The sequence below is a fragment of the Triticum aestivum genome, chromosome 5B, assembly GCF_018294505.1.
Source record: "Triticum aestivum cultivar Chinese Spring chromosome 5B, IWGSC CS RefSeq v2.1, whole genome shotgun sequence".
Taxonomy (NCBI): domain Eukaryota; kingdom Viridiplantae; phylum Streptophyta; class Magnoliopsida; order Poales; family Poaceae; genus Triticum; species Triticum aestivum.
The window spans coordinates 681,623,331-681,646,989 of record NC_057807.1 but is presented as its reverse complement, the minus strand read 5'-3'; positions in this window follow the sequence as shown (position 1 = coordinate 681,646,989).

Here is a 23,659-nt window from a genome sequence, read left to right as displayed (position 1 = left end):
GTGCTGAAACCCCAACTAGCATAATTGATGGGAAATCTTCAGATGAGCATGCTCATTTTGTGCGTCACCATTTGTCTGAAAAAGAGAGACTCTTATGGGATCAAATAAACAGTTTGTTGTGCTATGCTAGGAATCTTTGTGAAATTTATTATTTTACTTGTTGTTCTAAGAACCCTAAAAAACACCTTCCCTACCTATGTGAGTTTAATGAAAATGAAATCTTATCTTCTTATGCAAAGGGTGTTTATAGTTACTATGATATCGAACAAATTGAAGAATTTGTTGCTTTTAAGGGTGCTTATGAAGTTGCTTCTTTGATTGAAAAGTATGATATTACTCTCTACAAATCTGAAAATTTTGACATACTTAAATATTGCTATGAAAATTATGCTCATAATGCCTATGTCAAAGAATTTATTGAAAGAATGACCGTTGCTTTGGAAGAAAAATAATGATATGCATGAATCTATAGATAATTATGATTCCGATGATTTGATTGAAATATCCCTTGATGAACATGATGCTTGCTATTCTTCTGGCCATTATGCCAATATTTATGAAGATGAATTTGCTATAGTTCCTTATGTTAAACATGAGATCGTTGCTATTGCCACATACTTGATAGTTCCTTCGATGAAAAGCATGATTGCAATGATGTTATTATAAATTCTCTTGATGTTAATTGTGCTAATAATATGCAAAACCTCAAGCTTGGGGATGCTAGTTTTGCTATGTCTACTACTTGGTGCAATGATCATGATTGGGGTGATTCTTTTTATGATCTTGAAAATTTATTTAAGCCCCATGATGAATATGAGATTGATAATAGTGTTTGCAATATTATTGGAAGTGGGTTTGGAAGAGTGTCAACTTTAGATCCCACATATTTTGAGAATGTTCAATCTTATGAAACTTTTGATAAAAGTGGGTTTGGAGAGGTCATGACTTTAGTTAATGTTAATCCCACTATTTTGGAAGAGTGTCAACTTCGCATGCATGTGGATCGTGTTGAAAATATTTTATGTGATAGCTATTTTGTTGAACTTGCTTATGATCCTACATGTAATTATTATGAGAGAGGACAATATGGTTGTAGAAATTTTCATGTTACTAAATTACCTCTCTTCATGTTGAGATTGCTATCATCTCTTTGTTCTTCCTTGCATATGCTAGTTCTTGCTTGCCTTGATAATTTGTTTTCTTACAAGATTCCTATGCATAGGAAGTATGTTAGACTTAAGTGTGTTTGTCACATGTTTTACGATGCTCTCTTTGTGTTTCAATTCTTGTCTTTCATGTGAGCATCATTAAAATCTCAATGCCTAGCTAAAAAGGCTTTATACAAAAGCGCTTGTTGGGAGGCAACCCAATTTTATTTTTCGTTCCTTGATTTTTGCTTCTGTTTAGTAATAAATATTTCATCTAGTTTCTGTTTAGATGTGTTTTCATGTTTTAATTAGTGTTTGTGCCAAGTAGAACCTATAAGATAACCTATGGTGATAGTTAATTTGATTCTGCTGAAAAACAGAAACTTTGCGTGCACGAAAATAATTTTAGTAATTCACAGAAACGTGATTTTCGTTGATTCTTTTTGTTGTAGATCAATAGACAAATTGCCCAGGACTTCTTATTTTGGTAGCAGTTTTAGAGTCCCAGAAGTATTCAAGAGTTACAGATTGCTACAGACTGTTCTGTTTTTGACAGATTCTGTTTTTCGTGTGTTGTTTGCTTATTTTGATGCATCTATGGCTAGTATGTAAGGGTATGAACCATAGAAAAGTTGGAATACAGTAGGTTTAACACCAATATAAATAAAGAATGAGTTCATTACAGTACCTTATGTGGTGGTTTTGCTTTCTTACACTAACGGAGCTTATGGGATTTCCTATTGAGTTTTGTGTTGTGAAGTTTTCAAGTTTTGGGTAAAGATTTGATGGATTATGGAATAAGGAGTGGCAAGAGCCTAAGCTTGGGGATGCCCAAGGCACCCCAAGATATTCAAGAATATCCAAAAGCCTAAGCTTGGGGATGCCCCCGGAAGGCATCCCCTCTTTCGTCTTCGTTTATCGGTAACTTTACTTGGAGCTATATTTTTATTTGCCACATGAGATGTGTTTTGCTTGGAGCGCAGTGTATGATATTATTATTTGCTTTTTAGTTTACCACAATCATCCTTGCTGTACACACCTTTTGGGAGAAGCCCACTTGATTAGAATTTATTAGAACACTCTTTGTGATTCACTTATATCTTTTGAGCTAGATAGTTTTTGCTCTAGTACTTCACTTATATCTTTTAGAGCACGACGGTGGCTTAATTTTGAAGAAATTGTTGATCTCTCATGCTTCACTTATATTATTTTTAGAGTCTTTTAGAACAGCATGGTATTTTCTATGGTTATAAAGTTGGTCCTAGAATGATGAGCATCTAAGTTGGGTATAATAAAAACTATCATAAAAAGAGCATTAAACACTAGGATCAATTTGATGCTTGATAGTCGTTTTGAGATATGAAGGTGATAATATTAGAGTCATGCTAGTTGGATAATTATGAAATTGAGAAATACTTGTGTTGAAGTTGGCAAGTCCTGTAGCATGCACGTATGGTAAAAGTTGTGTGACAAATTTGTTGCATGAGGCGCTCTTTTAATTGTCTTCCTTATGAGTGGAGGCCGGGATCGCGTGATGGTTAACGCCTACCAACCCTTCCCCTAGGAGCATGTGTAGTAGTACTTTGCTTCGAGGGAAAGTAAACTTTCGCAATAAGTATATGAGTTTTTTATGACTAATGTGAGTCCATGGATATACGCACACTCACCCTTCCACTTTGCTAGCCTTTATTATGCCACGCAACTTTCGCCGGTATCTTGCACCCATTATTTACCTTCCTCAAAACAGCCACCATACCTACCTATTATGGCATTTCCATAGTCATTCCGAGATAAATTGCCATACAACTTTCCACCGTTCCGTTTATTATGACACGTTCCATCATTGTCATATTGCTCTTTGCAAGATCATGTAGTTGACATTGTATTTGTGGCAAGGCCACCTTCATAATTTTTCATACATGTCACTCTTGATTCATTGCATATCCCAGTACACCGCCGGAGGCATTCATATAGAGTCATATTTTGCTCTAAGTGTTGAGTTGTAATTCTTGAGTTGTAAATCAATAAAAGTGTGATGATCTTCATTATTAGAGCATTGTCCCAAGTGAGGAAAGGATGATGAAGACTATGATTCCCCCACTAGTCGGGATGAGACTTCGGACTTTAAATAAAAAAAGGCCAAAGTGCCCACCAAATAAAAAAAAGAGTCCAAAGAGCCCACTAGATAAAAAAAGAAAAAAAAGAAACGAAAAAAATGAGAGAAAAAGAGAGAAGGGACAATGCTACTATCTCTTTTCCACACTTGTGCTTCAAAGTAGCACCATGATCTTCATGATAGAGAGTCTTCTATGTTGTCACTTTCATATACTAGTGCGAATTTTTCATTATAGAACTTTGCTTGTATATTCCAATGATGGGCTTCCTCAAAATGTCCTAGGTCTTCGTGAGCAAGTGAGTTGGATGCACACCCACTTAGTTTCTTTTGTTGAGCTTTCATACATTTATAGCTCTAGTGCATCCATTGCATGGCAATCCCTACTCACTCACATTGATATCTATTGATGGGCATCTCCATAGCCCGTTGATACGCCTAGTTGATGTGAGACTATCTTCTCCCTTTTTGTCTTCACAACCATCACCATATACCACATATAGTGCTATGTCCATGGCTTGCGCTCATGTATTGCGTAAGAGTTGAAAAAGCTGAAGCGCATTAAAAAGTATGAACCAATTGCTTGGCTGAAACCGGGGTTGTGCATGATGGGAGTATTTTGTGTAATGAAAATGAAGCATGGCCTAACTATATGATTTTGTAGGGATAAGATTTCTTTGGCTATGCTATTTTGATAAGACATGATTATTTGTTAGTATGCTTCGAAGTATTATTATTTTTTATGTTTTATAAGCTTTTATCTTGAATCGTTTGGATCTGAACAATCATGCCACAATAAAGAAAATTACATTAATTATGCTAGGTAGCATTCCACATCAAGAATTCTGTTTTTATCATTTACCTACTCGAGGACGAGCGGGAATTAAGCTTGGGGATGCTTGATACGTCTCCAAGGTATCTATAATTTTTATTGTTCCATGATATTATATTACTTGTTTTGGATGTTTATGGGCTTTACTTTACATTTTTATTTCATTTTTGGGACTAACCTACTAACCAGAGGCCTAGCCCGTATTGCTATTTTTTGCCTATTTCAGTATTTCGAAGAAAAGGAATATCAAACGGAGTCCAAACGGAATGAAACCTTCGGGAGCGATCTTTGTGGAACGAACGTGATCCAGAGGACTTGGAGTGGAAGTCAAGAAATAAACGAGGTGGCCACGAGGTTGGAGGGTGCCCCCCCTACTAGGCGCGCCCCCTGTCTCGTGGGCCCCTCGGGTGTCCACCGACCTACTTCTTCCTCCTATATATACCCATGTACCCCGAAAACATCAGAAGCGACCATGAAAAACTATTTCCACCGCCGTAACCTTCTGTATCCGCGAGATCCCATCTTGGAGCCTTCGCCGGTGCTACGCTGGAGGGGGAATCGATCACGGAGGGCCTCTACATCATCTCCATGGCCTCTCCGATGAGTTGTGAGTAGTTTACCACAGACCTTCGGGTCCATAGTTATTAGCTAGATGGCTTCTTCTCTCTCTTTGAATCTCAATACCATGTTCTCCTCGATCTTCTTGGAGATTGAGGGAGTCCTGGACTAGGGGTGTCCGGATAGCCGAACTATCATCATTGGCCGGACTCCAAGACTATGAAGATACAAGATTGAAGACTTCGTCCCATGTCCGGATGGGACTTTCCTTGGCGTGGAAGGCAAGCTTGGTGATACGGATATGTAGATCTCCTACCATTGTAACCGACTCTGTGTAACCCTAGCCCCCTCCGGTGTCTATATAAACTGAAGGGTTTTAGTCCATAGGACGAACAACAATCATACCATAGGCTAGCTTCTAGGGTTTAGCCTCCTTGATCTCGTGGTAGATCTACTCTTGTACTACCCATAACATCAATATTAATCAAGCAGGACGTAGGGTTTTACCTCCATCGAGAGGGCCCGAACCTGGGTAAAACATCGTGTCCCTTGTCTCCTGTTACCATCCGCCTAGACGCACAGTTCGGGACCCCCTACCCGAGATCCGCCGGTTTTGACACCGACATTGGTGCTTTCATTGAGAGTTCCTCTGTGCCGTCGCAATCAGGAAGGATGCCTCTTCCCGTCTTTAAAGACGGTACCATTGCCAAAGGAGCTTTGGCCACCAGCCAAACTATCCGGCTAGGTGGTTTTCTTATGACCGCCTATTCGGCCGCCGCTCCGACAATGACCTCTCGGGTCATCAAAAGCGATCTTCACGTCAACTCGGAACTCTCCGAGCAGCTAGATCCGATGGAGCTTTCCTCCGTAAACGAGCTCTTGGATCGCATCGCCGCCTTGGGAGTTGCTACAAATTACGATCAGATTGGTCTTAAAACCGATCTGAGAGAGATCAACTCTCCCCAGGCTACCCACCACGTCGCCGTGGTAGAGGAACAGCGCGGCGACTCTTCTTCTATATTAAAGACCAGTTATGTCCGGATTCCTGATCCCTCCTTGCCGGATTCCCACGGAGGGACGGACGTCGGTCGAGTACTAAACCTAAAGTCAGGCAGCAGACCAGATTCGTTGGATAACATCCAGCAATCCAAGCTTCCGAATCCGGAAACTCCTTGGCCCTTGAGCCTCAGATTGGGTGGGGTTCCGAATTTAATTCCACCCGCCCACCCAAACACAAGCGATCTATCTCAAATACGGCAACATCCCAATGAAACAGTACATCATTACTGGGCCAGATTCCTCCTGGTTATGGACAGGATAAAGGACTGCCATGAGGAAAGCGCAATCTTAATTTTCTGCAACAATTGCACGGACAAGGGAATCCTCAACGCCGTAAGTCATCGTGAAATTACACGCTTCGCTGACTTGGCATCCATAGTACGAAAGTACTGTGAGATGGAAAGCGCCTGGAAAACCGAAATCAATTTTTGGGATAATCCGGCCCTGAATACAACCCCAGTCCGAAATAAAAGGGTGCATCATCACCAGGCACCTGGGTTAAATACCAAAAAGCAAAAACCCTTTATAGGGCATGGAACCGTACTGGAGGGATGGCTCAATGGACCCTGCAAAATTCATAGCACAGAGGGCGCCACTCCAACTCATAGCCTTAGAGCATGTTGGATACTACGGCAGGTGGCCAAAAGTGGCGAAGAGCTTCTAGCTCTAGAGCATCAGCCTAAGGATACCAGTACGGTATTAACAGTCTTCGAGACTTTCGCATCAAATAATATGCGGAAACGAACACTCCGCAGCCTTACCGAAGTCTACCAAGTAGCAACAATAAACCCATGGAGTGGCACGACTATTACCTTCAATGCCAGTGACGAACCTAAATTCCGAACAGCCCGAGCACCAGCCGCATTGGTCCTCAGTCCAATAGTGGACAGCTTTCGCCTTACTAAGGTACTCATGGATGGTGGCAGCGGATTAAACCTCATCTACGAAGAAACCCTTCGAAAAATGGAAATAGTCTGGAGCCGCATTGAGCGAAGCAGCACAACCTTTAGAGGAATAATCCCTAGTCGGGAAGCACGCTGCACAGGAAAAATTACACTGGATGTGGTGTTCGGCTCGCCGGACAATTACAGGTCCGAGGAGGTCACATTCCAAGTGGCCCCGTTCAGCAGCGGATATCACGCTTTATTAGGGCGAGAGGCATTCACAATTTTTCAAGCTATACCCCATTACGGGTACATGAAGCTTAAAATGCCCGGGCCCAATGGAATCATCACTCTTGCCAGTGATCCGGACACAGCACTCCGTGCCGAGAATAAGACAGCCGCACTAGCCCTAGAGGCACTATCCAAAGCCCTAGCGGCAGAGGAACTCACTGTGCTGCGCTCCACGGTGAACAGGGACGATGTGATACTCGATAAGAGATCCAAGTCCACCTCTTTTAAGCCAGCGGATGAAATAGTCAAATTCCAAGTCCATCCAACAGACCCCACAAAGACGGCCTCCATTGGGGCACAACTAAACCCTGATGTAGACGCCGCACTACGAGAATTACTTCGGGAAAATTGGGACATCTTTGCCTGGCACCCTTCAGATATGCCAGGAATCCCACACAGGTTGGCAGAACACAGCCTAAACATCCTAAAAGGATTCAAGCCAGTCAAACAGGCTCTTCGGCGATTTTCCGAACCCAAAAGACAGGCAATGGGAGAGGAGCTAGCCAAACTATTAGAAGTCGGATTCATCAGAGACATAAAACATCCGGACTGGCTAGCAAACCTGGTAATGGTACCCAAAAAGGAAAAATCCTGGCGCCTGTGTGTCGATTTTAAAGACCTTAACAAAGCTTGTCCAAAGGATCCTTTCCCCCTTCCCCGCATTGATTAAATCACCGATGCTACCGCAGGGCATGATTCATTGTGCTTCCTCGACGCATACTCCGGCTACCATCAAATCAAGATGGCGGAGACAGACCAAGCCGCAACGGCATTCATTACTCCATACGGACCATTCTGCTTCAACACAATGCCCTTCGGGCTAAAAAATGCCGGCGCAACATATCAGCGCATGATTCAGACATGTCTGGCCACCCAGATCGGCAAAACAGTGGAGGCATATGTAGACGATGTGGTCGTCAAGAACAAACACGTCGAAACTCTAGTAGACGATTTGAGGCTCACATTTGACAACCTCCGAGCATATGATATTAAACTCAACCCGGAAAAATGCGTGTTCGGCGTACCAGTCGAAAAGCTCCTGGGCTTCATTGTATCCGGTAGAGGAATTGAAGCAAACCCAACCAAGATCCAAGCTCTGTCACAGTTGGATATTCCAAAAGACCTCAAACAAATACAAAAACTGATTGGATGCGTGGCGGCTCTAAGCCGTTTCATCTCCCGCTTAGGAGAAAAGGCATTGCCCCTTTATCGCCTCCTCCGGCGCACCGAACACTTCGAATGGACGGATGCTGCCACGGCCAGATTCGAAGAAATAAAGGCCATATTGGCAACAAATCCGGTCCTGGCCGCGCCCAACTTGGGCGAACCAATGTTATTATACATCGCGGCAACACACCAGGTTGTAAGCGCGGTGCTCGTCGTCGAACGAGAAACAGAAGGACACAAATTCCCTCTTCAAAAACCAGTGTACTACGAATCCACTGTCTTAACTCCATGCAAGTCCCGGTATCCACATTATCAAAAGATAGCGTACGCGGTGTTCATGGCATCCCGGAAGCTGCGACACTACTTTCAAGAGTGTTCGATAACAGTAGCCTCCGAAGTACCTCTCAACGACATCACAAACAACCGCGATGCAACGGGCAGGATTGCAAAATGAGCCATTGAGCTCTTACCATTCGAAATAACCTACAAACCACGGCGAGCTATAAAGTCACAAGTTTTGGCCGACTTCATCGCTGAATGAACCGAAGCCGAACTCCCTAAAGAGTATGGCGCATACTCCAATTGGATCATGCACTTCGACGTCTCCAAAATGTTGGCCGGCTTGGGGGCTGGCGTCGTCTTGACGTCCCCAACCGGAGACACAGTCCAATACGCACTTCAGATAATGTACACAGACTCCAACAATGCAGCCGAATACGAGTCCCTTCTACACGGTCTCTGGATGGCAATCTCCATGGGCATTCAACGCCTAGAGGTCCGCGGGGATTCAAACCTCGCAATATCCCAAGTAAATGGAGACTTTGATGCCAAGGATCCGAAAATGGCAGCCTACCGTAACACCGTCCTAAAAATGTCAGGTCGGTTCGAAGGACTCGAATTCCACCATGTAGCCCGGGACAATAACCAGGCGGCCAACGTGTTGGCACGCATCGGTGCAAAACGCGACGCCGTCCCTCCAAATATCTTCCTGGAGCGGCTCTTTAAGCCATCCGTATTATGGGAAGAGGAGACCGGAAACAACAACCCTGAGCCAACCGCACCTCCCAACATCGAACATTCTGACACAATCGGTGGCTTAGCCAATGAAAAAACACCTTCAGCCCACGAAATAATGGCAGTCATTGCCCCGTGGACGGAACCATTCCTAGCCTACTTAATTAGGCAGGAACTCCCCGAAGACCAAAACGAGGCCCGCTGCATAGTACGGCGATCTAAGGCCTGCAAGGTCCATGAGGGAGAGCTTTATAAGAAAAGCACAACCGGAGTCCTTCAAAGGTGCATCTCCGAAGAGGAAGGGCGAAATCTTCTGGCTGAAATTCATGCCGGACTTGGCGGGCACCACACCACAGCCTGGGCACTTGTAGGCAAGGCCTTCCGTACAGGATTTTATTGGCCAACGGCCTGGGAAGATGCTCAGGACTTAGTCCAACGATGCGTCGGTTGCTAGCTCTTTGCTAATCAAAGCCACATGCCACCCACCGCCCTCAAAACTATACCCATCACCTGACCGTTCGCGGTCTGGGGGCTTGACATGGTTGGCCCCCTTAAAGGGGGAATCCACAAGCAAAAATACCTATTGGCCATGGTGGACAAATTCACCAAATGGATAGAGGCCAAGCCAGTCAAAACGGCCGAATCCGGACCTGTGATAGACTTCATATCTGGGGTGGTACACCGTTATGGCGTCCCCCATAGCATCATCACTGATAACGACATGAACTTCACGGCCGACGAGGTTAAACTCTGGTGCAAAACTATGGGCATCAAGATCGACTACGCTTCAGTCTATCACCCTCAAACTAACGGTCAAGTTGAACGAGCAAATGGTCTAATCATGAGCGACATCAAACCCAGGTTAGTGCGCTCCCTCACGGAATCTAACACGCACTGGGTGGAGGATCTCGACTCCGTACTCTGGGGGCTGCAGACCACGCCAAATCGCACTACCAGATTCACACCATTTTTTATGGTGTACGACGCAGAGGCAGTTTTGCCCTGCGATATAATTCATGACTCACCTCGCGTGCGCATGTACGAAGAAATAGAAGCCAAGCTGGATCGACAGGACAGTTTGGACGCCTTAGAAGAGGAGCGCGACATAGCAAAAGCTCGTTCAACATTCTATCAACAGCAGGCTCGAAGATATCAAAGCCGAGAAATACGGGCCAAAACTTACAATGTTGGCGAATTAGTTCTACGCCTGCCAGACAAGAAAAAGGACAAACTCAAGCCCAAATGGGAAGGTCCCTTCATCATTGACCAAGTCCTGACCGGCGGAGCATATCGTCTATGAAACGCATCGGACAACCGACTCGAGCCGAACCCATGGAACACAGCCCGTCCCCGAAGATTCTACGCCTAGCGCCGGACTCAGAGTTCGTCTCCTTCCTCCGTCCACATTTTATACTTTAGTTGTCTTTTGTTTTTTCTGTCTTCCTCCCTTTTTCGTAAAGCCTTTGAGGGCTGATCTGCGCATTGTGCGCACACACTTGACGTGCGTCTCGCACTCATTATACCTGGGGGCTTCTTTAACAGAAGCTTATTTATAAGGGCTTCATGTCTAAAACATGTGTCACACTTCCGCATGTACCCTTTTATTCACCATTATATGCATCGATATGACTTAAGTTTTGGCCAAGCTGGGTTGCCTGGCTCCTGTGCTTACCCCTACGTTCTCGATTGTTCGGCTAGGAGGTAAAGGGAGCACCTCTGCGATTGTTACTGCCGGGTCAGCCGGATGTGTACCTCAGACTGGGTGAAGCCGAAAGCTAGCGTTCTTAAGGGAATATTCGGTCCGTGACTTGAAAGATGATTTCTTACTTATTTATTTATCTGCCCCCGGATGTTTTTTTCTGCTCTTTTCGCAGTCCGGACATGCACTTTAGGGCATGCCTCCCAGGGAAAGGAACCCCTAACGGAACTATTCTCCCTGGAAGATGTTTCTTACTAACCATGTAATATAACATAACTAGTTGGGCACTTGTCTGATAAAGCACTAATGACCCCTATGCCTGGTCTCCATGCATGCCCCGGTTTTTACATAACCGTGAGGGTATTCGAACACACTCCGGACTGTTGGGTCCAGAGGTTGAAGCGAACAAGTCCGCAAAGACAAACAATCTACAATCCGGCTAGAAGGCATTTTACATGCCATTTTAAATTACATCGTCAACTTGACTGATTGTACTCCTCTTCAATCCCGTCTAACAGGCTGTCTAGTTTACAGTCCCGTTGGGAATACTTAGCGGCCAACTCTACTTGGCCGTACATTAAGCTCACAGGGATCTCCTTCCCATCAGGCCCCACAGGTCCGACCTCGGCCATGTGGTTCGGATCAGCCTTCGTGTACCGCGTCTTCACCGTGGCCCAGGCCTCCCTGGCACCTTGATGGCAGGCCGATATCTTCCACAAATGGAAGCGCTGCCGTGCTCCCTGAAGCTTCTCCGCAAGCCCTCCAAGACCCTCGGGTAGGGAGAAGGACGGCCATATGGCCCGGGCGACGCTGCTCATCGCCTGCCGAACATGTTCGTGCAGTTGCAACAGCTCGGGAAGTAGGTCACCCGTTGAACCGGGCATTTCCTCCGCAGGACGACCTGTGAGCACACCTACAGACACATTTCTGTCAATCGACTTCCTCGCCGAACTCTTCTTTTCAAAAGAGTTTGCTCAAGCACTTACTGTAAATGCCGTGACAAAGCCGCCGATTCTCCTTCACGGAGTCAGACAGCTGGACCCGAACATCTTTTAGTTCTTCGCCCAGCTGGGTGTTGGCATCTTGGAGTTTGTTCCTCTCCTGCTGCACCCTCATAAGCACCTTCTCGCCGGCCTTTAGCTGGCGCAGTAGATGTTGCTTGTCCGGATCTAGTCCGACACGATTTGCAATATTATTGTCAGACTTATACATACGCCGCACTTCATAAAAGGCTTATCTTTTTGAAGTATGCATTACCAGAGGGGGTCTCTGTGGCTCCCCCTGCGGCGGCTAGTGCGGCCTCAAGTTGGGCCTTGCACTCTTGAAGCTCCTGGGACAGGTGGGTATTCTTCTCCGTAAGATCATGCATAACAAATGATCCTTAAATTAGTTATTCTAACTATTTTAAGTCTCGGGGGCTACTGGCATATATAACTATTAAAATTCCTCACCCGTATGTCTTTCACATACTGCTCCGTGGCTCTAGTTAGACCATCTCGAGCGGCACGGAGGTGCGCGTCTCCCGCATTAAAGGCATTCAGTGCCTCCGGGGAGAAACACGCATCACGAAGAACTGTCCGGCGGCGCCTGTGATTCATGGCGCTCTCCACCTCAGACCTGGTGGCGGACAGCCTGTCGGCATCCTCTGTTGGAGGAGCATCCGGCTCATGCCTTGTGTTCGCCTCCCCCTCCGGACCAGGCATTGTAGCATGGCTGGCGGAGGCTTGATTGGCAACCTCTCCGGACACTATCCGGCGAGCGCTCTTTCTCCTGGAAAAATCATGAGCATTAATATACCTCCTAGGAATCTTTCCCTTAAAAACGATGGTGCGCCGTACCATTGCGGCGATGTTTCGATTCGCGCCGCACTCCTCTTTCGCCTGCTGGGCCGAACTGACCCTTGTGGGTCAGCTGCCGCGGGTTCGGCTTCCCGCCTTAAAGGCGCCTCCTGCGGAGCACCGTTGGTATACGGTGGTCAGAAATGGGCATGGATAAGCAATGATGTCAGGACTCCGGTCATAGTTACCTGGGAAGCCGGAGTTAAACCGGGGTAGTCGGCCGTAATGGCGACCAAAGCATTCTCCATGCTAAGTTGGTGGAACACCCCATCGATCAGCTCCACCTTTATGTCCGGATCCTCTTCGAAGGCCGGATCAAGGGATCGTCCCGGATCCTCGGGCTGTGGAGTCAGGCTGTGTATGCCCTCTACGTCCCGGCGCAGCTCCTACGTCAAAATCACAAAGTGAGACACTTAACTTTGGGGATATGGATCGGATAGATAAACGTCCGCTTACCCAGCTCCGAGGGTTATTCATGGAGAATCCATTCAATGGACTCGCGCGGAGGAAGTCCTCTTTCTCCCCCTTGTACAAGCCGGACAGGATCTTCACGAGATCGTCAACCGATCCCGGCCCCTTGCGGCCATGACGGGTGGCGTCATCCTCCCCGTTGAAATCCCACATGGGGTGGCCCCTATATTGGAGCGGCTGCACCCCTCGCATGATGCACATTGCCATGACTCCAATCATGGTCAATCCGGAATGGGCCAGTAACCTTATCCGGCCCATCAGATATTGGACGCTCCTGTCATTCTCCCGTTGAGGGCTCCACGGGCGCCAGCTCAGGCGCTTCTTCAGAGGAGCGTTGCTGAACTCCGGGAGGCCAATCCGAACTGGGTCCGGCAGTGGGGCATCTTCCATATAAAACCATTCCGAAGGCCATTCTTCGGACGCCTTCTTCGGGGTTCCGGATAGATATCCGGTCCCGGCGATGCGCCATATTTCGGCTCCGCCCACTTGATATATCGACCCCTCATGAGAATGGGGTACGAGGCAAAACAATCTCTTCCACATCGCAAAGTGGGCCTCGATGCCCAAGAACAGCTCGCAAAGGGCTACAAAGCCCGCGATGTGCAAAATGGAGGCAGGTGTAAGATGGTGAAGCTGGAGTCCATAGAACTCCAGGAGTCCCCAGAGAAACGGATGTATGGGAAATCCGATCCCCTTATTAGATAAGGGACGAAGCATACCCGCTCTCCTTTGGAGGGATTGGGGACGCCCTCCGCCTGCTTTCCACCCTTGTAGGTGGCCAGTCCGGCTCGAACCGGAACCATGAAGGCTGGGGGAAGATATCCCTCTGCTTGGAGCGTCACTAGCTCGCTATGCGGGACTGAACATCTCCTCCAATCTCCTGGCTGAGGGCTGGGAGCGCGAGAGGAGGAGCCGCGTCGACTGTCCATGATGGAATGGATTTTTGTCATAGGCGCTTCGATGAGTACTTGCGGAAGGAGGATGGTGTGATTCGGATCTAGATCCTCGCCTCTCTTATAGGCAGCTTATTCGCGCGGCTAGGGGGTGAAACGTAAAAATACCCTGGCTTTTCGCATTCATACGACACGTGGAAGAGGGCCATTATTGGACGTGGAAGCAAAGGAGCGCAACATTTATAAGGAAGCCGGACACTATTCGGCAAGCACATGGAATTTGAAGGAGAACCCGCCTTGCAAAGCCGAAGACAATATACGCGCCGGACTCGTCGTCATTGAAGCCTGGTTCGGGGGCTACTGAGGGAGTCCTGGACTAGGGGGTGTCCGGATAGCCGAACTATCATCATTGGCCGGACTCCAAGACTATGAAGATACAAGATTGAAGACTTCGTCCCATGTCCGGATGGGATTTTCCTTGGCGTGGAAGGAAAGCTTGGCGATATGGATATGTAGATCTCCTACCATTGTAACTGACTCTGTGTAACCCTAGCCCCCTCCGGTGTCTATATAAACCGGAGGGTTTTAGTCCATAAGACGAACAACAATCATACCATAGGCTAGCTTCTAGGGTTTAGCCTCCTTGATCTCGTGGTAGATCTACTATTGTACTACCCATATCATCAATATTAATCAAGCAGGACGTAGGGTTTTACCTCCATCGAGAGGGCCCGAACCTGGGTAAAACATCGTGTCCCTTGTCTCCTATTACCATCCGCCTAGACGCACAGTTCGGGACCCCCTACCCGAGATCCGCCGGTTTTGACACCGACAGAGATCTATTCGATGCAACTCTTTTTGCGGTGTGTTTGTCGAGATCCGATGAATTGCGGATTTATGATCAAGTTTATCTATGAGAAATATTTAAATTTCCTCTGAATTCTTTTATGTGTGATTAAGTTATCTTTGCAAGTCTCTTCGAATTATCAGTTTAGTTTGGCCTACTAGATTGATCTTTCTTGCAATGGGAGAAGTGCTTAGCTTTGGGTTCAACCTTGCAGTGTCCTTTCCCAGTGACAGCAGGGGTAGCAAGGCACGTATTGTATTGTTGCCATCGAGGATAAAAAGCTGGGGTTTATATCATATTGCATGAGTTTATCCCTCTACATCATGTCATCTTTCTTAATGCGTTACTCTGTTCTTTATGAACTTAATACTCTAGATGCATGCTGGATAGCGGTCGATGTGTGGAGTAATAGTAGTAGATGCAGGCAGGAGTCGGTCTAGCCTATATACATGATCATGCCTAGATAATCTCATAATTATTCGCTTTTCTATCAATTGCTCGACAGTAATTTGATCATCCATCGTAATACTTATGCTATCTTGAGAGAAGCCACTAGTGAAACCTATGGCCCCCGGGTCTATCTCTTATCATATAAGCTTTCAATCTACTTTTACTTGCATCTTTACTTTTTCTATCTATATCATAAAATACCAAAAATATATTTATCTTATCATATTATCTCTATCAGATCTCACTTTCGCAAGTGGCCGTGAAGGGATTGACAACCCCTTTATTGCGTTGGTTGCGAGTTCTTGTTTGTTTGTGTAGGTGCGTGGGACTTTTGAGGAGCCTCCTACTGGATTGATACCTTGGTTCTCAAAAACTGAGGGAAATACTTACGGTACTATTGTTGCATCACCTTTTCCTCTTCAAGGAAAACCAACGCAAGCTCAAGATGTAGCAATAAGCGACATGAGCATCTGAGAACTTAGTAGCCGATGAAGCAAAAAATGCATCGGTTCCAGCAAAAGAAAATAGTTGTAGCTCAAAAAGAAAAGGTTCCAGCAAAAGGATTGTTGGTTGTAACACTTTGCTCGCCAAGCCCCCATTGCAAGCCGGGGAGAAGGCCAGTTCGAGCAAAAAAAATTGTTGTTTCCAGCAAAATGGATCACTGGTTCTAGCATCATGGGATCATGCTCGCTTGCCCCATGCCCATGGTAGCACTTCTCGTCATGGGTCGCAACACGCCACACCAGCAGTTGCAGCTTCTCTATGACCGGTTGCAGCACGCCACACCGGAGCACAGTGTGGGTACGTCGATTCCAGCTCGCTGAGACGCCGTTGCAGAATCTCGTGGCGCACGGTCCAGGGTGTTGTTGTGTTGGAAATAAGCCCTAGAGGCAATAATATTATATTATTATATTTCCATATTCATAGTTAAGTGTTTGTGTTTCATGATATAACTGTTATGATCCTAGAATATGCGATCAAGTGGAAAACTCATATGCACGTGTGAAATGATAAACGGATAAAATAAAGGTTCCTAGTCTTGCCTCTAAGACTAGCTCAAGTGTTGTTGGTGATCATATTTTCCAGATATTAGGATATTGTTAAGTGTAACGACAGTCCTAAATCAACATTGAGATTATGACATTGGAAAAACGATCATATTGAATCGACCAAACTTGTGTGTTATGAATTGAGTTAATATCGTCTGCATTCAATTGTAATAGCACAGAGAGTTAACATGTGATTTTTCTCCTTAGACCATGAGAGTATCGTAGTAACTTCTTACCGTGCGATGGACTTTGGGATTGCTCAAACGTCACCTGTAACACGGTGATCATATCGATAACTTACAAGTTCATTAGAAAGTTTGACAATGAACTAGATAGCTCAAGAGTGGGATTTTCTCCTTCGACGATGGAGAGATAGGCCCTCTTGGTGTGACGGCATCCATCATCGTCTGGCCAGACACAGGTGACTACGTCACGTGGATGCCGGAACACAATAACGAGAAAAAGAACAAAACCGGTAACGAGGATTTCGGTATTGTAAGCATGTGATGACTTAGGAGGATACTGATGCATTTCGGGTTTTGTAAACTAGCGTGAAGCAAAGGGAACATCACATGATAACCAATGGTTCACTCGAATAACATTCGTGTGCTCACAAGGATCGATATGGATGTCCATGGTCTCGCCGTCGGTCATTGAACGAAGGGGTTTCGTTCATGTCTTTGAGTTATCCAAACTATGGGTTCACAAGCTTAAGGTAATCATGATCTAATGAGTATTAGTAGAACGAGAGTATCGATGATTTATTTCTGGAATTGTTTCATTAATATTCAGAATAGTTCCGAGACGAACCAAAAGCATTTCAGGGTCATCGAAAGAGTTTCAGATGTTTTTAGAAATGTTCTAGTGCGAGAATGCTTTGGCTGGGCCAAGGGATAAGGCCCATGAGGTCTGAGGTCAGTGCAAAAGGAGTTTTGCAAAGGACAGGGGCCAGATGGCAAGGTCCTTGGCGTCTGGTCCTGGGCCAGACGTCAGGGTCTTTGGCGTTTGGTACTAGGCCAGACCTCGAGGTCCGTGGCCTTTCAGGAAATGCCAGGAACCTTGACGTTTTGTGCTGTAATCCGACGAGGACTCTTCCTTCTGTTCCAAACCAACTTTGGGGAGGCTCCCTCCCCAAGTTACGACGGGGCTATGATGTCTACTACAGAACCTTCTTCTTGTAGACGTTGTTGGGCCTCCAAGTGCAGAGGTTTGTAGGACAATAGCAAATTTCCCTCAAGTGGATGACCTAAGGTTTATCAATCCGTAGGAGGCGTAGGATGAATATGGTCTCTCTCAAGCAACCCTGCAACCAAATAACAAAGAGTCTCTTGTGTCCCCAACACACCCAATACAATGGTAAATTGTATAGGTGCACTAGTTCGGCGAAGATATGGTGATACAAGTGCAATATGGTAAATTGTATAGGTGCACTAGTAATTTGAAAATATAAAAACATCAAGGTAACTAATGATAAAAGTGAGCTTAAACGGTATTGCAATGGTAGGAAACAAGGCATAGGGTTCATACTTTCACTAGTGCAAGTTCTCTCAACAATAATAACATAGATAGATCATATAACAATCCCTCAACATGCAACAAAGAGTCACTCCAAAGCCACTAATAGCGGAGAACAAACGAAGAGATTATGGTAGGGTACGAAACCACCTCAAAGTTATCCTTTCTGTTCTATCTATTCAAGAGTCCGTAGTAAAATAACACGAAGCTATTCTTTCCGTTCAATCTATCATAGAGTTCATACTAGAATAACACCTTAAGACACAAATCAACCAAAACCCTAATGTCACCTAGATACTCCATTGTCACCTCAAGTATCCATGGGCATGATTATACAATATGCATCACACAATCTTAGATTCATCTATTCAACCAACACAAGTACTTCAAAGAGTGCCCCAAAGTTTCTACCGGAGAGTCAAGATGAAATCGTGTGCCAACCCTTATGCATAGGTTCATGGGCGGAACCCGCAAGTTGATCACCAAAACATACATCAAGTGGATCACGTGATATCCCATTGTCACCACAGATAAGCATGGCAAGACATACATCAAGTGTTCTCAAATCCTTAAAGACTCAATCCGATAATATAACTTCAAGAGGAAAACTCAATTCATCACAAGAGAGTAGAGGGGGAGAAACATCATAAGATCCAACTATAATAGCAAAGCTCGCGATACATCAAGATCGTGCCATAGAGAGGACACGAGAGAGAGAGAGAGAGATCAAACACATAGCTACTGGTACATACCGTTAGACCCCGAGGGTGACCTACTCCCTCCTCGTCATGGAGAGCGCCGGGATGATGAAGATGGCCGCCGGTGAGGGATCCCCCCTCCGGCAGGGTGCCGGAACGGGCTCCCAAGAGGTTTTTGGTGGCAACAGAGGCTTGCGGCGGCGGAACTCCCGATCTATCTTCATATTCGATGGTTTTAGGGTATATGGGAATATATAGGCAAAAGAAGTCGGTCGGGGGAGCCACGAGGGGCCCACGAGACAGGAGGGCGCGTCCAAGGGGGTGGGCGCGCCCTCCTATGTCCTGGCCTCCTTGAAGCTTCCCTGGCTTGTACTCCAAGTCTCCCGGATCATGTTCGTTCCAAAAATCACGCTCCCGAAGGTTTCATTCCGTTTGGACTCCGTTTGATATTCCTTTTCTTTGAAACACTGAAACAGGCAATAAAACAGCAATATGGGCTGGGCCTCCGGTTAATAGGTTAGTCCCAAAAGTAACATAAAAGTGTATAATAAAGCCCGTAATCATTTAAAACAGATAATAAAATAGCATGAATGCTTCATAAATTATAGATACGTTGGAGACGTATTAGCATCCCCAAGCTTAATTCCTGCTCGTCCTCGAGTAGGTAAATGATAAAAGAAAGAATTTATGAAGTGTGAATGCTATGAGGTGCACAAGTTTGATCAATGATAATTTCAATCACCTTTTCTAGCAGGATTATATGTCATAACAGTAGTTCATCTCATAAAACTTCTCAAGATCAAGCAACAAGCAATTCACATGTTAAAGAATAGACTATAAACTTTCTTGAAAACTAGCAAACTTCATTTTCAGTCATCAAACAATTACAATTCATCTTATTTTCAGGAAGGGTCTATGTCAGAGCTTTGATTTAGCAAACTCCACATACTCAACTATCATATAGTCTTCTACAATTGCTACCACTTACGCAATCCTAATTTTTATGTAGTTTTAATCGGACACTGAGAAAGATAGGGGCTTATAGTGTTGCCTCCCAACGTATTCACCTTTGGGTGATGTCAACAATAATAGTTCATGCTAACTTACATCCAATTGGATATATATATCAGGATCTTTCCAACACGAGGTGCTTTCCAAAGGATAAAATGAAAAAGGGAAAGGTGAAGATCACCTTGACTCTTGCATAAACTAAAAGACATAAAGTAAAAGATAGGCCCTTTGCAGAGGGAAGCAGAGGTTGTCATGCACTTTTATGGTTGGATGCATAAAATCTTAATGCAAAAGAACATCACTTTATATTGCCACTTGTATATGGACCTTTATTATGCAGTCCGTTGCTTTTATTGCTTCCATAACAAGATCGTATAAAGCTTATTTTCTTCACACTAATAGATCATAAATATTTAGAGAGCAATTTTTATTGCTTGCACCGATGGCAACTTACTTGAAGGATCTTACTCAATCCATAGGTATGTATGGTATACTCTCATGGCAAAAACTGGGTTTAAGGATATTTGGAAGCACAAGTAGTATCTCTACTTGGTGCAAGGAATTTGGCTAGCATGAGGAGGAAATGCAAGCTCAGCATGTTTGAATGATCCATGACAATATACTTTAACTGAAATGTGAGAAAACATAACCCATTACGTTGTCTTCCTTGTCCAACATCAACTCTTTAGCATGTCATACTTAATGAGTGCTCACAATTATAAAAGATGCCTAAGATAGTATATTTATATGTGAAATCTCTCTTCCTTCAATATTATTTCATGAATTGTTCAAATGACCAATACAATGCTTGCTAACCTTCAATAAATTTACAACCTCTACTTCTTAGATGTGAAGTCATTACTCCCCATGGGATAAGCAAATGAGACATATATAATTTCAGATTTATGACATTCAACTCATTCAACTATTTACTCATAGGATATAAGTGAAGCACATGAGTAAACGACAAACTACTCCAAAAAGATATATAAGTGAAGATCAATGAGTAGATAAATAATTATGTAACTATGTGAAGACTCTCTCTCATTTAAGAATTTCAGATCTTGGTATTGTATTCAAACAGCAAGCAAAGCAAAATAAAATGACATTGCAAGGATAGCACAACTCATGTGAAGAAGCAAAAACTTAGGCTCAACCGATACTAACCGATAGTTGTTGAAGAAGAAAGGTGGGATGCCTACCGGGGCATCCCCAAGCTTGGATGCTTGAGACTTCTTGAAATATTATCTTGGTGTGCCTTGGGCATCCCCAAGCTTGAACTTTTGTGTCTCCTTAATTCCTCTCATATCATGGTTTCTCTATTTCTCAAAAATTTCATCCACATAAAACTCAACAAGAACTCGTGAGATAAGTTAGTATAAACCAATGCAAAACCTTATCATTTTCTACTGTAACAAATCACTAAAATTATTATTCAACATTTCATACTAAATGTATCTTCATATTTAATACTCCTATCCTCAAATAGAATCATTAAACAAGCAAACATATGCAAACAATGCAAACATAACAGCAATCTGCCAAAACAGTATAGTCTATAAAGAATGCAAGAGTAACAGTACTTCCCTAACTCCAAAAATTATGAGAAAAATACTAAGCTCTAGAAGATTTATCATATCTCATTATGCAAAAAGTTTCAACATTATATCATTCTCTGACTTTTCTAGGGAATTTTTGCAACAGCGGTAAACTTTCTGTTTTCAAACAGCAACATGTATACTAGCAAAATAAGCATGGCAAAGGCTATCCTTGACATTTTTATTGAAAATAAAGATGCAAAACATTATTATAAATAACATCAAGCAAATACTAACAAAATTAAATGATGCTCCAAGAAAAACACATATCATGTGGTGAATAAAAATATAGCTCCAAGTAAAGTTACCGATGAACGAAGACGAAAGAGGGGATGCCTTCCGGGGCATCCCCAAGCTTAGGCTCTTGGTCGTCCTTGAATATTACCTTGGGGTGCCTTGATCATCCCCAAGCTTAGGCTCTTGCCACTCTTTATTCCGTAGTCCATCGAATCTTTACCCAAAACTTGAAAACTCCACAACACAAAACTCAAAAGAAAACTCGTAAGCCCCGTTAGTATAAGAAAATAAAACCACCACTTAGGTACTATAATGAACTCATTCTAAATTCATATTTGTGTAATATCTACTGTATTATAACTTCTCTATGGTGCATACACTCCGATACTACTCATAGATTCATCAAAATAAGCAAACAACACATAGAAAACAGAATCTGTCAAAAACAGAACAGTCTGTAGTAATCTGTATCAAACGTATACTTATGGCACTCCAACAATTCTACCAAATTAGGAAGACCTGAGAAATTTGTGTACCAATCAAGATCAAAAAGAATCAGATCAGAAGCACGTCTCTGTGAATTAGCAAAACTAATTTACTATGTGCAAAAGTTTCTGATTTTCAGCAGGATCAACACAACTATCACCGTAAGCTATCCTAAAGGTCTTACTTGGCACTTTATTGAAACAAAAGTTATAAAACATGATCACTACAGTAGCATAATCATGTGAACGCACAAAAACAGTAAGGATAAGTATTGGGTTGTCTCCCAACAAGCGCTTTTCTTTAATGCCTGTCTAGCTAGGCATGATGATGGCAATGATGCTCACATAAAAGATAAGAATTGAAACATAACGGGAGCATCATGAAGCATATGACTAGCACATTTAAGTCTAACCCACTTCCTATGCATAGGGATTTTTTGAGCAAACAACTCAAGGGAACAATAATCAACTAGCATAGGAAGGCAAAACAAGCATAGCTTCAAGATTTTCAACACATAGGAAGGAAACTTGATATTATTGCAATTCCTACAAGCATATGTTCCTCCCTCATTATAATTTTCAGTAGCATCATGAATTAATTCAACAATACAACCAGCACCTAAAGCATTCTTTTCATGATCTACAAGCATAGAAAATTTACTACTCTCCACATAAGCAAAATTCTTCTTATTCGGAATAGTGGGATTATCATAAAAGACTTGAATACTATAAATTGTTTCCACATTAAAAGATTAATGTTCAGAAAAAGGGTAATCATAATCATGACAAGTTTTATAAATATAATCATCACTACTTTTTATAGCATAAGTTTTATCACAATAATCATCATAATTAGCAACTTTGTTCTCATCATAATCGATTGAAACCTCTTCCAAGATAGTGGAATCATCACTAAATAAAGTTGACACTCTTCCAAATCCACTTTCATATTCATCACAATAAGATTCAACATCCTCCAAAATAGTGGGTTAACTACTTCCTAAAGTTGTCACTCTTCCAAACCCACTTTCATCAATATAATCATTATAGGTAAGAGGCATGCTATCATCATAACAATTTTGCATATCAAAAATTGGGAGGCTAAAAATATCATCTTAATTAAACATAGCATCCCCAAGCTTGGGACAAACATTAATTCCAGCAAATATATTCTCAAATATTTCATCTCATCAAACATAGCTTCCCCAAGCTTGGGCCTTTTCATATCATAAGCATAATCACTCTCATCATTAATAGTATGGATAGCACCAATACTATAGCAATTATCATCATCACAATGAGTACTAGGAGCAACATCATTTGGGAGAGATACCTTTTTACCTTTGTTGCTCCTTATTTTATTTTTCTTCTTCACATTATGTGTGGGTTCAACCTTCTTCTTTGAGCTCCTTATTGATGAGATTGGTTGAAAAGAAAGCTCCTCCTTGTTACCTGATTCATCATAAGAAATAATAGGAGGAGATTGGGAAGTCTCTTCCCTTTCATTAGTATTCTATTCATCTTCTATTTGCTTTCTTTTCTTTAGGTAATTGGAAATATAAGGATTTTCAATGCAATTCACTGCACAATACAAATAAATCGTTTCTAGATCAAAATCAAGACATCTATCAAGATTAAATTTTGGAATACCCTCAGTTATACATTTCATTTCTTCATACCCCAAAAGAGACTAAGCTATTTATGATGCTCAAGGGTAATCAAGTTATCACAATTTTTGGACACGATTCAATCATGAAACAATTTGCATTGGAGATTTAAATGACCACGTTCATTGCAAAGTT